The sequence below is a fragment of the Lynx canadensis genome, chromosome E2, assembly GCF_007474595.2.
Source record: "Lynx canadensis isolate LIC74 chromosome E2, mLynCan4.pri.v2, whole genome shotgun sequence".
Classification (NCBI taxonomy): domain Eukaryota; kingdom Metazoa; phylum Chordata; class Mammalia; order Carnivora; family Felidae; genus Lynx; species Lynx canadensis.
The window spans coordinates 4,273,764-4,284,247 of record NC_044317.1 but is presented as its reverse complement, the minus strand read 5'-3'; positions in this window follow the sequence as shown (position 1 = coordinate 4,284,247).

Sequence of the window (10,484 nt, the reverse complement as noted above, 5' to 3'; positions counted from 1 at the left end):
GACACTTCTCCAAAGAAGACACCCAGATGACCAACCGACACATGAGAAAATGCTCCGCGTCACTCCTCATCAGGGAAATACAAATCAAAACCACAATGAGATACCACCTCACACCTGTCAGAATGGCTAACATCAACAACTCAGGCAACAACAGATGTTGGCGAGGATGCGGCGAAAGAGGATCTCTTTTGCATTGTTGGTGGGAATGCAAGCTGGGGCAGCCACTCTGGAAAACAGTGTGGAGGTTCCCCAAAAAATTGAACTAGGGTAGAACTACCCTACGGCCCAGCAATTGCACTACTAAGGTATTTACCCCAGGGATACAGGAGTGCTGTTTCGAAGGGACACGTGCACCCCCATGTTTATAGCAGGATCATCGACAACAGCCAAAGTATGGAAAGAGCCCGAATGTCCCTCGATGGACAAATGGACAAAGAAGACGTGGTATATATAGACAATGGAGTATTACTCGGCGATCAAAAAGAATGAAATCTTGCCATTTGCAACTACGTGGATGGAACTGGAGGGTGTTATGCTAAGTGAAATTAGTCAGAGAAAGACAAAAATCATGACTTCACTCACATGAAGACTTTAAGACACAAAACAGACGAACATAAGGGAAGGGAAGCAAAAATAATATAAAAACAGGGAGGGGGACAAAACAGAAGGGACTCATAAATATGGAGAACACACTGAGGGTTCCTGGAGGGGTGGTGGGAGGGGCGATGGGCTAAATGGGGAAGGGGCTTAAGGAATCTACTCCTGAAATCATTGTTGCGCTATATGCTAACTTGGATGTAAATTAAGAAATTAACTAATTAATTTTTAAAAATTTAATGGTAAAAATGCTAAGCTTTATGTTATGTATTTTTTACCATTATAAAAAAAAAAGCACATTTAGTTGTTTTTTAAGGTGTCTAAGATTGAGACATTTAAAAATTTTGAATGTAGTTTGGAACGCTTAAGGGAACTTAAAATAACTAAATTTGGGGCACCTGGGTGGCTCAGTCACTTCGGCTCAGCTCATGATCTCACAGTGGTTCGTGAGTTCGGGCCCCCATCAGGTTCTGTGCTGACAGCTCAGAGCTTGGAGCCTGTTTCAGATTCTGTGTCTCCCTCTCTCTGCCCCTTCCCCACTCCTGCTCTGTCTCTCTGTCTCTCCTAGATGAATAAACGTTGAAAAAAAATTTTTTAAAGAACGAAATTTGTAAATGGAGTTAATTGCAGGAGAAATTTTAACCCACTAATTTATGAATTGATTATTAACAAAAGAAAACCAGGTTGAAAAAAAAAATCAGGTGGAAGTTGGCTAAGAGAGTCATCTTAAAAGATAAATGTTTATAAATTAAAATTTGGGGGCGCCTGGGTAGCTCGGTCAGTCAAGTGTCTGACTCTTGATTTTAGCTCAGGTCATGGTCTCATGGTTTGTGGAATCGAGCCCCACATCGGGCTCTGTGCTAACAGGGAAGAGTCTGGTTGGGATTCTTTCTCTTCCTCTGCTCCTTCCCCACAGGCTGGCTCTCTCTCTCTCTCTCTCTCTCTCTCTCTCTCAAAAAAATTAAAGTTTGATTAGACATTAGAAGTTAGGGATGACTTTATGCATTAGCTCATTTTGTTTGGTCATCCATTTACTTTTTCGTTCAATAAAGATTCCTTCCGTGACCTGATAATACTTGACGCGGTGCTTACGGCAGGCTAATTGGCAGGGTCACTGTTACTATGTCCTTTTTTATTGAAGGGGAGTCTGGGGCTCAGCCACCTGTCCATCGGCACACACATGGCAAGTAAAAAGTGGCCAGCCTAGAACCCAGACCCTCGGGTGCTTCCTCTATGCAATGCTGTGGGTTCCGATTCATCTTCCCCCGGGACCAAAGTTCAGATCCTCCGTGGTGACAGTGTGAGACAGAAAGGAGACGACTCTAAAAGCCACTTTGGAAAATGACAGAGAAATGGACAGAAAGGCACATTTTCCCAGGGGAGAGAGCCACGGTGAGGACCGCGGACCCAAGGCACGTCTGATAGAATGCCGAAGAGAATTTCTGAGTTAGAACCAACAAGGGCTACTGAGGCACCCCGAGCCAGCAAGAATGAAGCTGTCAGTCCCCTGAGCCTGGGGATGGGGAGACAGGAAGGAGTGTTCCCGCAGCCTGGGGGGCGGGAGCCTCGGATGGGGATTGCTAAATCTCCTCCTTCCTTGACCGGATGTTAGTCAGGCTCCTCTGAGCCCTCTCCTTGATGAGGCCTTGACCTTGGCTCCCATCCTCTTGGACCTGCCAAGCCCAGATTGGGCAAAGAATCCCGCAAAGTCAGTTCAAGGAGAATCCCCTGACCCTTGGTATCTGACCAAATTCCTCATCTCCCACCTTGGGCCTGTCTTCAGCAAGAACTGTGCCCCCCACCATGACTCCTCCCTGTAAGGTTCCATCCAGGGCTCGCCACCCCCCCCCCCCATCCAGCTGTAAACCCCCAGCTGTCTCTGCTGTATTCAGAGGTGAGCTCAGAGCCTCTCTCCTATTGCCATGGTCTTAAAACAAGTCTGTTTGCATCTTTAACGACTGTCAGAATAATTTTTTTTTTTTTTTTTTTTTTTTTTTTTTTTGAGATTTTTTTTTTTTCAACGTTTATTTATTTTTGGGACAGAGAGAGACAGAGCATGAACGGGGGAGGGGCAGAGAGAGAGGGAGACACAGAATCGGAAACTGGCTCCAGGCTCTGAGCCATCAGCCCAGAGCCCGACGCGGGGCTCGAACTCACGGACCGCGAGATCGTGACCTGGCTGAAGTCGGACGCTTAACCGACTGCGCCACCCAGGCGCCCCAGAATAATTTCTTTTTTAATAGGATGACCTGACAGGAGCCAGGGTCATGGAAGGGAGCAGCCACTGACAGAACATCAACCCAGAGCAGGGAGTGTGCAGGAAAAGAAATGTCCCAACCTCTCCCTTCCCGCCCTCCAATCTCCTCCTCGCGCCTTCCATTGGCTGAAGCCAACAGGACGTCCACAGGGAGGGGGCCCAGGTGATGTCCGTCAATGTCAAACTTCTAGGATCTGGAGAACCTGGAGAACGGATTGGGGAGAGGGGTGGGGGGCGAGCCAATGGGGAACAATCAGCCCACCCTTCTTGCCAATGGGCGGCCTCATTGACGGGATCAGAATTCCTTTTTCCTTTACAACGTCCAGAAGTCGGTGAGATGAACACAAGAAGAAGGGGCAGGGCCGGGAGGAGAACGTGGCAGCCAGGGAAGGATTGGTGCCAGCCCATCAGCGGCGTCAGGGGAAGCAGGCAGGGGACAGGGGATCGACACACAGACCAGGCCAGCCAAGTCTTTGGAGGCCCGGGAGGTGACCAGAAAAAGGGCTTTGCACGAGATTGGAGGTCAGCAAGGCAGAGAAGAGGTGTGGCAGACAGACATGACTCCACAGTTATCATCCTAACCCAAAAAATCCCAGCACGGGTGGACTTTGGCCCCCAATCTGCTGGATGAGAAACGGTCACTTGGAGAGGTACACACCCTTCCCACCCCCTCTCCCTACCCAACCCACGTCACTGCACGGGCCTGTCCAATGCACAGAGCTGCTTTGTCAAAAGCAAAGTGACGGGGAGACCCAGCCAAGGCCAGGTACATCTTGCCTTTGGCCCTCAGACTTCTCAGACACCATGGCATGCAATATTGCAGAGCCCTTTGGGGACTCACACATGCACAACCCAGAATTTGGCCATGGGGTTAACTCCCACGGCCTCCCCTTGAGCAGTGGGGCCCAGGAACTCACACACAAATGTGTCCCCGTTTTGTCTCCTGGAAGGACAGTTCTGAGCTGGATTACACAGGCTCCCCAGAGGTCCCATGAGATCCACCATGCAGTCGCCCCTGCATGGGGGCAGGGCATTGGACAACTCCATGGTATATCCCTCTGATTCCCTGTTCCGCACCCCCAACCCGCATTCCTACTTCCTGGAATCACATGTGTTATGCAACTTGGAAGAGAAAAATACCAAGCTTTCCAGTTGAGCTCAGCCTTCCGGGAACAAACCACATAGGAATGGCCTGGCCTTGAGTACACAGACTCATAATCCAAGATTCTCAGTCAACAAATAGGGCTTCGTCTCCAGAATGCTGCCACTCGTGAGTCTGAGGGAGTACGAGAAGGATAGACCCCATATGAGTTCGGACTCGGTTGTTGCAAGTGAGAGAAACAGAAACCGTACTGACATAAGCCAATAGTTTGGGGAGAAAAAAAAAGAGGGGGGATGTAATTCACTTCTCTTGCAGTGTAATTCACTTCCTTCCATGCAGAGAATTTCCAGCTTACATCCTCCCTCAGCAATAAAGAAAAGAGGACTTCTCGCTCTCTCCGGACAACTGTATAAAAATGCCAGGGAACGATTCTGATTGGCCCAGCCTGGAGGACGTGTCTACCCTTTGAGCCAATCACTTGTTGCCAAGGAAGTGGGCTGCTGCGATTGGCTAAATATGGGTTATACGCCCAGGCCCGTGGGTGGGCTTCTCAGATCGGCAACTTCAAGAGAAGCTCCCGGAAGGGACTTTGGGGAGGAATCGTTTCCTAAAGGAGGATGTAGCCCATGCTGTTGGTGTTCCGTCCGTATTCCTCCGGCCTCCCTTCTCCAGCTGCCAGTACCTGCAGGCCTGGATCTGAGGCCTTCGATTCTGTCCCCTGGCCAGGCCGGCTGGAAACGCAGGCCGGTTAGCCCTGCGAGCAGCTGTCAACCAATACGCGCCAGGAGTGTTGTGTAAGTACCGGTCCGCCCCACCCCTGGGGTGGGAAAGCTCCAAAGGGTGTGTTCTCCACTATTTCCGAGAGTTCCCTGTGCGTAAAGCTCCGGCCGCCTTCGGAAGTGGGGCTGGCTTCATTCGTGCCGCGAGGACCCCTTCCCTTTTGCTCTCTTGCTCCTTCCTCCCAGTCAGCGTTTCTGCACTTTCCAAATCAGCTACTTGAACTTGGATCTTAGCCTTAAGGCCTGCGCCTGGGGAACCCCGGCGATCGGGTAGGGGGCAGGGCTGTCCCTGCGCGACAGCCCTGCTTTCTCATTTACCTGTCCATCTACAGAGCTTTAGGTCAGGCGTCTAAGAAGCAGATCTCGAGACCTGGATTTTCTGCCCTGGTTTGCGACGGGACAGTCCTCAGGAGAAACCTGTAAGGAACAGAGGAAGTAGGACAGGGCAGGAGAAAGCCCAGCCAAGGGGGAGTTCAACTCATTCCCAGAAAGAGCTCTGGAGCTTGACTAGAAACACAAAATTATCCCCTCCACCTTGAGGCAAGGGGGCCACGGCTTTGTACTCTGATACTGGTCAACCAGAGGCTGCAGGCTGCCCTCAAGGGGAGGAGGTGGAAAGCCTCTAGGCGGAATATTCTGGGTATTCACAACTCGGACATTCACAACTATTCACAACGGGTGGAATCTGGGGGAGGCCCGGCCGCATCTTCTACTTGTGGATTGCAGCTTGTAGGAAAAGGAGCCTCAAAGCTGCTAAAACTCGACACAACAAATATATACTGAATGTGGCAAAAAAAAAAAAAAAAAAAAAATAGGATACAGGCGCTTTGCCTTCTCCAAGTTTATGGTGCACTTGTAGAACTTAAAATAAAGCTGCCTTGGGGCACCTGGGTGACTCAATGGGTTAAGCAGCTGACTTCGGCTCAGGTCACGATCTCACGGTTGGTGGGTTCGAGCCCCGCGTCGGGCTCTTTGCTGACCGCTCGGAGCCTGGAGCCCGCTTCGGATTCTGTGTCTCCCTCTCTCTCTCTCTGCCCCTCCCCTGCTCACACTCTGTCTCTGTCTCTCTCAAAAATAAACATCAGAAAAAAAGTTTTTAAATAAAGGTGTTCAATCACCCAGTGCCAGACGTGCAGCTCAGTGCTGACGGGTTTCTATGTTCCTGGAGTCCGCGTTTCCCGCTGTTCCCCGCCAGCTCCCCTGGTTGAAGCCAGGTTGGGCCCTCCCTGGACTCACCTGCTGCCTCTTACCCCGGCCTTCGTACCCACTGTTCCCTCTGCCTTTCGTGCCCTTTCCTCCTTCACCTGCCTACTGGTCCCCCACGTACCCCTGTGAATAGCTCAGATGTCAGTCTCCGATCGCTCTATGTCAAAAGCGGGTAAGCTTTATCCCAGGGGTGCCAGAAAACTTCAGTATTTGAAAAAAAAAAAAAAAAGTAGTTCATGAAATTTACCACGCCAACAGAGTAAAAAAAGAAAACACTGACCGCGGCAGTGAACCTGTGTTGTGGACTGAGTACAGCACCCCAGGCACCCTGCTAAGCCCTCTGCAATGACTCACTAAGTTCTCCCTGTGACCCAGACGCTCCCTGTAGCCTCGGTTGTTAACCCCGTTTCACAGAGGAGAAAAGCAAGGCACAGAGAGTCTCGTTAACTTGCCTGAGGTCACACAGCTGGTAAATGGTAGACAGGAGAGCTGAACTCCCGACAACGACACCGGGTGTCGTTACTACCTGCCGTGCCGAAGGAATGATTGGAGGGACCGGCATACACGAAGTGACACAGGATCCGGAGAGAGGACAGCCCTCCGGGTGAGTCCCCGCAGTGGAGGACAGAGAGGCTCGGGCAGGCAGTGCAAGGGTTCTGGCTGGAGGCTGCAGTGCAGGACATGCATCTCGTCTCTGAAGCTGACTCCCAGGGACCCGGTGTCCCGGCCTCCCTTGGGTCCCCGGGGCACGGGGCCTCCTCCGCCCATCCCTTATCTTCTCCGTGGCGCAACTGTGTGTTCACGGGGGACGCGCGCTGGGTTTCACTCAGACCTTTTTGGCCAGGACTTACTTGCCCTGCGTGGAAACAATCCACTTTTCTGGAACAAAAAAGAGGGACAGGATTCGAGACCCCAGGAGCCCTGGTGGGAACAAAGCCAGAACCCACTCCGGGAGGCAGTGACTCAAGAAGCCAGTCCCTGGCAGGTCAGAGCAGACCAGCTGCTCAGCTGACCAGGTACTGACCAGACACTTCAGTATTTGAAAAAAAATACTTTCTCCCAAGTGGGGGCAGGGCTGGGCCTGGAGTCTGACCTTCCGGAGGACCACGGGGGTCCAGCATCCAGGATTTGGGGGGGGGGGGGGGACAGGCAGTTTGTAGAAGAATGCAGAGGTGATGTCGAACAGGGTGATGGGAGTTCCGAGGGGATTTTTGTCTGAGAGTGCTGCCTGACGCTCTATTCCTAGAATCCTTCAGGCACCACTTCTGGGCTCAGTGGAGAGTGTGCTGTGATCGATTAGCAATGTCTGCCACGGGTATAGGATGAGAAGTATGGGCAGGACGGTTTCGTGTTTACCATCCCAGTTAGCGGGACGTGGGAGAAGGGAGCTGATAACTAGTAACACTAGCGGCTACCATCTACTGAGCTCTTGGAACGTGCCAGAAACCACAAAATGTGCTTTTCCTGCCCTATTTCATTTCATTCTCAAACCAGCTCCAGGAAATAAGGGCGGCCCCTCCTTTGGAAGGTCCGTTCCACGAGGGCCATGATTTTACCTCCCTGTGTTGCTTACTGCTGTATCCCCAGCCCCTCGAAGAGTACCTGGCAGGGCCTCCGCGAAGCATCTGCTGTTGACTAGATTAACTCTCATTTTGCAGATGACGACACTGAGGCCCAGAGGGGTAAGCGACTTGCCCCCAGGCCTGCAGCTAGCGGGAAGCACCGCCGTGGGACAGCGTCTCTTGTACAACTTTGTGATGATGGCATCGTCCTGTAACCTCTGCCGTCCAGGGCAACAGTCCCTAGTGCGTGTGGCTGTGAATGCTCGACATGAGGCTCAAGCGACGAATTTTGAGTCTTAGGTGGTCTTAGCTAATTGACATTGAAATGGCCACCGGGGGCCGTTGGTGACCACTTTGCACAGCATCGCCCTAGAGCCTGGGGGGCTTGACTCCCCCCCTAGACTGATACCAGACTCCAGATTCAGAATGTCGTTCTGATGCACACGGGTACCCTGAGACGTGCTCGCTTGCAGTTCCGTCGGGGAGGGCAGGGGTGTAACCAAGGAGTGGACTCACCACGAACAACTGGGTTTGTGTTCTGCCGGCTGCAACAGTTCTGGGAAGGCTTTTTTCCGCGTTGTCCAACTTTACACGAGACGTCGGAACACTCTAGAGGAGGATACGGCCCACTCGGGGTTACCTGCTGACCTTGGACCCAGACCCTGAAGTCCCTCCCAAGTGTTTCATTTTAACAGTTGAGGAAAAGAGAAACACGTGGTCCGCCTGGCGTGCCACGGGGGGGTCAGGCCGCGGGCGATGCGAGCTTAGTTAGGGGCCTCGGTGTAAGCGGCACAACCCAAGACAGAGTCAGCGGCAGGTGAAACCGTGACGGGCGGGGAGCCTCTTGTACGTCTTACACGTGGCACCTGCTTCCCCGGTCACCTTGTCCCTACCTCTGGCCGGGGGCGGCCGTCTTTCCTTCCTTCCAGTCACGGCATCCTCCTGAGAAAGTGCCAGAAGCTGATGGAAACGCTAAGGTATAAACGACCGGGAGGCAGCGCGTCCACTGCCCGACAATTTCTCTTTTGACAGGAAGAAGGGGCTTCAGCTGGGAACCGCTCTCCGGCTGGCCGAGCGTCAGGCGTCATCAGCAAAAGCTCACACATATTCAGCTGTCCGTGGCAGGTGCCGCCGGGAGCGCTGGTCATAGGGTAAATCCGTGATTTCTTATTATTTTTTTAATGTTTATTTATTTTTGAGACAGAGAGAGACAGAACGTGAGCGGGGTAGGGGCAGAGAGAGAGGGAGACACAGGTTCCGAAGCCGGCTCCAGGCTCCGAGCTGTCAGCACAGAGCCCGACGCGGGGCTGGAACCCACGAACCGCAAGATCGTGACTTGAGCGGAAGTCAGAGGCTCAACCGACTGAGCCGCCCAGACAGACCCCCAGTGTGGCTCTGCCCATTGGCTGGCCTGATCCTCTAGAGGCATCTGGTGCTTCCTGTCCTCGGGTCTAAACAGTTACAAACTTACAAGAGTGAGCCTGCCAAGAACTGCGCTTGGGGCCGTGATCCAGGTCGGCCCCTGGGCCTGCCCCTCGGTGCCCGGCTGCAATTTTTCTAGATTACTCAGCTTTTGGGAGGGAAGCTGGGCCAAGGACAAACACTTGGTGAGAAGAACAGACTGTTTAGAGAACAGGCCCACCTCCTTCTTCCTCCCTCCTCCTCCAGGAGACCGGGGAGCCTGCAAACTCCCCGCAGGGGGGGCGGAGCCAGCTCCAAGTGCAAGTTCTCAGGGCCCGCCCCTGCCAAGCCCAGCTGCTCTCCGGAAGTCTGGCTGGCCTTTCACACTCACGCTCGCGGGGACACCTTTCTCTGCCTCCCCTTCCTACCGGCTGCAACCTCCTGGGCACAGGGAGGTCAGGGCCAACTCAGTAGCCTGAAAGAAAAGCAGCTTGCAGCCCTTTCAGAGAAGCTTCTAGCGCGCTGGTTAACTTTGGGTGCTGGCGCACTGTGGCGTGGGTTCCTCATCCTGGTTCCTGTGCTCACACATCTGTGTGGTACGGGATGCATCCTCCACTCCCAGAGCCTCTGTTTCCTCATCTGTAAAGTGGGGTGACGGTAGCATGGGGCCCGAAGGCTACCGTGAGGGCCTGTGTATTACCTGCCATTAACTAGGCCTCACTTGCCTACACCTTCCTCCTCCCCGCCCCGTGCCTTTTTCTTTCTTTTTTTTTTTCCTATTTTTATTTTTTGCCATTCTGTGTATCCAGATGACGTGTTCTTTACGAGGAAGAGTCAGCTGTGCGTGTTCCTGAAGTTATCGAGCATAGAAATAACAGCCTCGCGTGTCCCTCTCTGGTGACAGTTCCACCTGCCCCATCTAGGGCCGGCAGCCTCACAGAGCTCGACACTCAGGCTTGGGATTTAACGCTCTGAGATTGTTGTCTTGGAATTCTTAATAATTCCATTTGTTGGATTTGTATGAGCGGGTTGGTGGGCGTGGCTCACAGGTTTACGTCACTGTCGCTCCGTGGGGGCTTGGGCACAGACGGGTGCAGGAAGGCTTAGGGCCAAGCCTCTGGGCGCTGCCCACCAAATTCCACGGCCTGGGGTGCCATGAGGGTCTGCATGTGTCCCACAAGTATCTCCATGCTCAAGGCACACGGCACAAGACGGCACCACGACAGATCGAGAGATTGCCGAAGAAAGGAAATCACGTTCTTCTTGCTGTAGGGGCCCCACATTTTCATTTTGCCCCGGACCCTGCAAATTACGTAGCTGGCCGTGGTTCCGTCTGGTGCCCGAATCTCAGAAGTGTCAGGGCACTGAGCCACTGCCAGGGGTTCCCACCGGAACAGCCTTTGGGGGGTTATTTAGAGCCTCACAAGTATGCACTCCTCTGGGCCAGCGTTATTTATAACAGGGAAAGCGGCCCAACATTGGGGGAGGGGGTCAAGCATACAATCAAGATGGGGGGGGGAGGGATCAGATGCCCCTGGAGAAGCATGTCGTAGAGGAGAACTTAGGGCGTGAGAAAAACT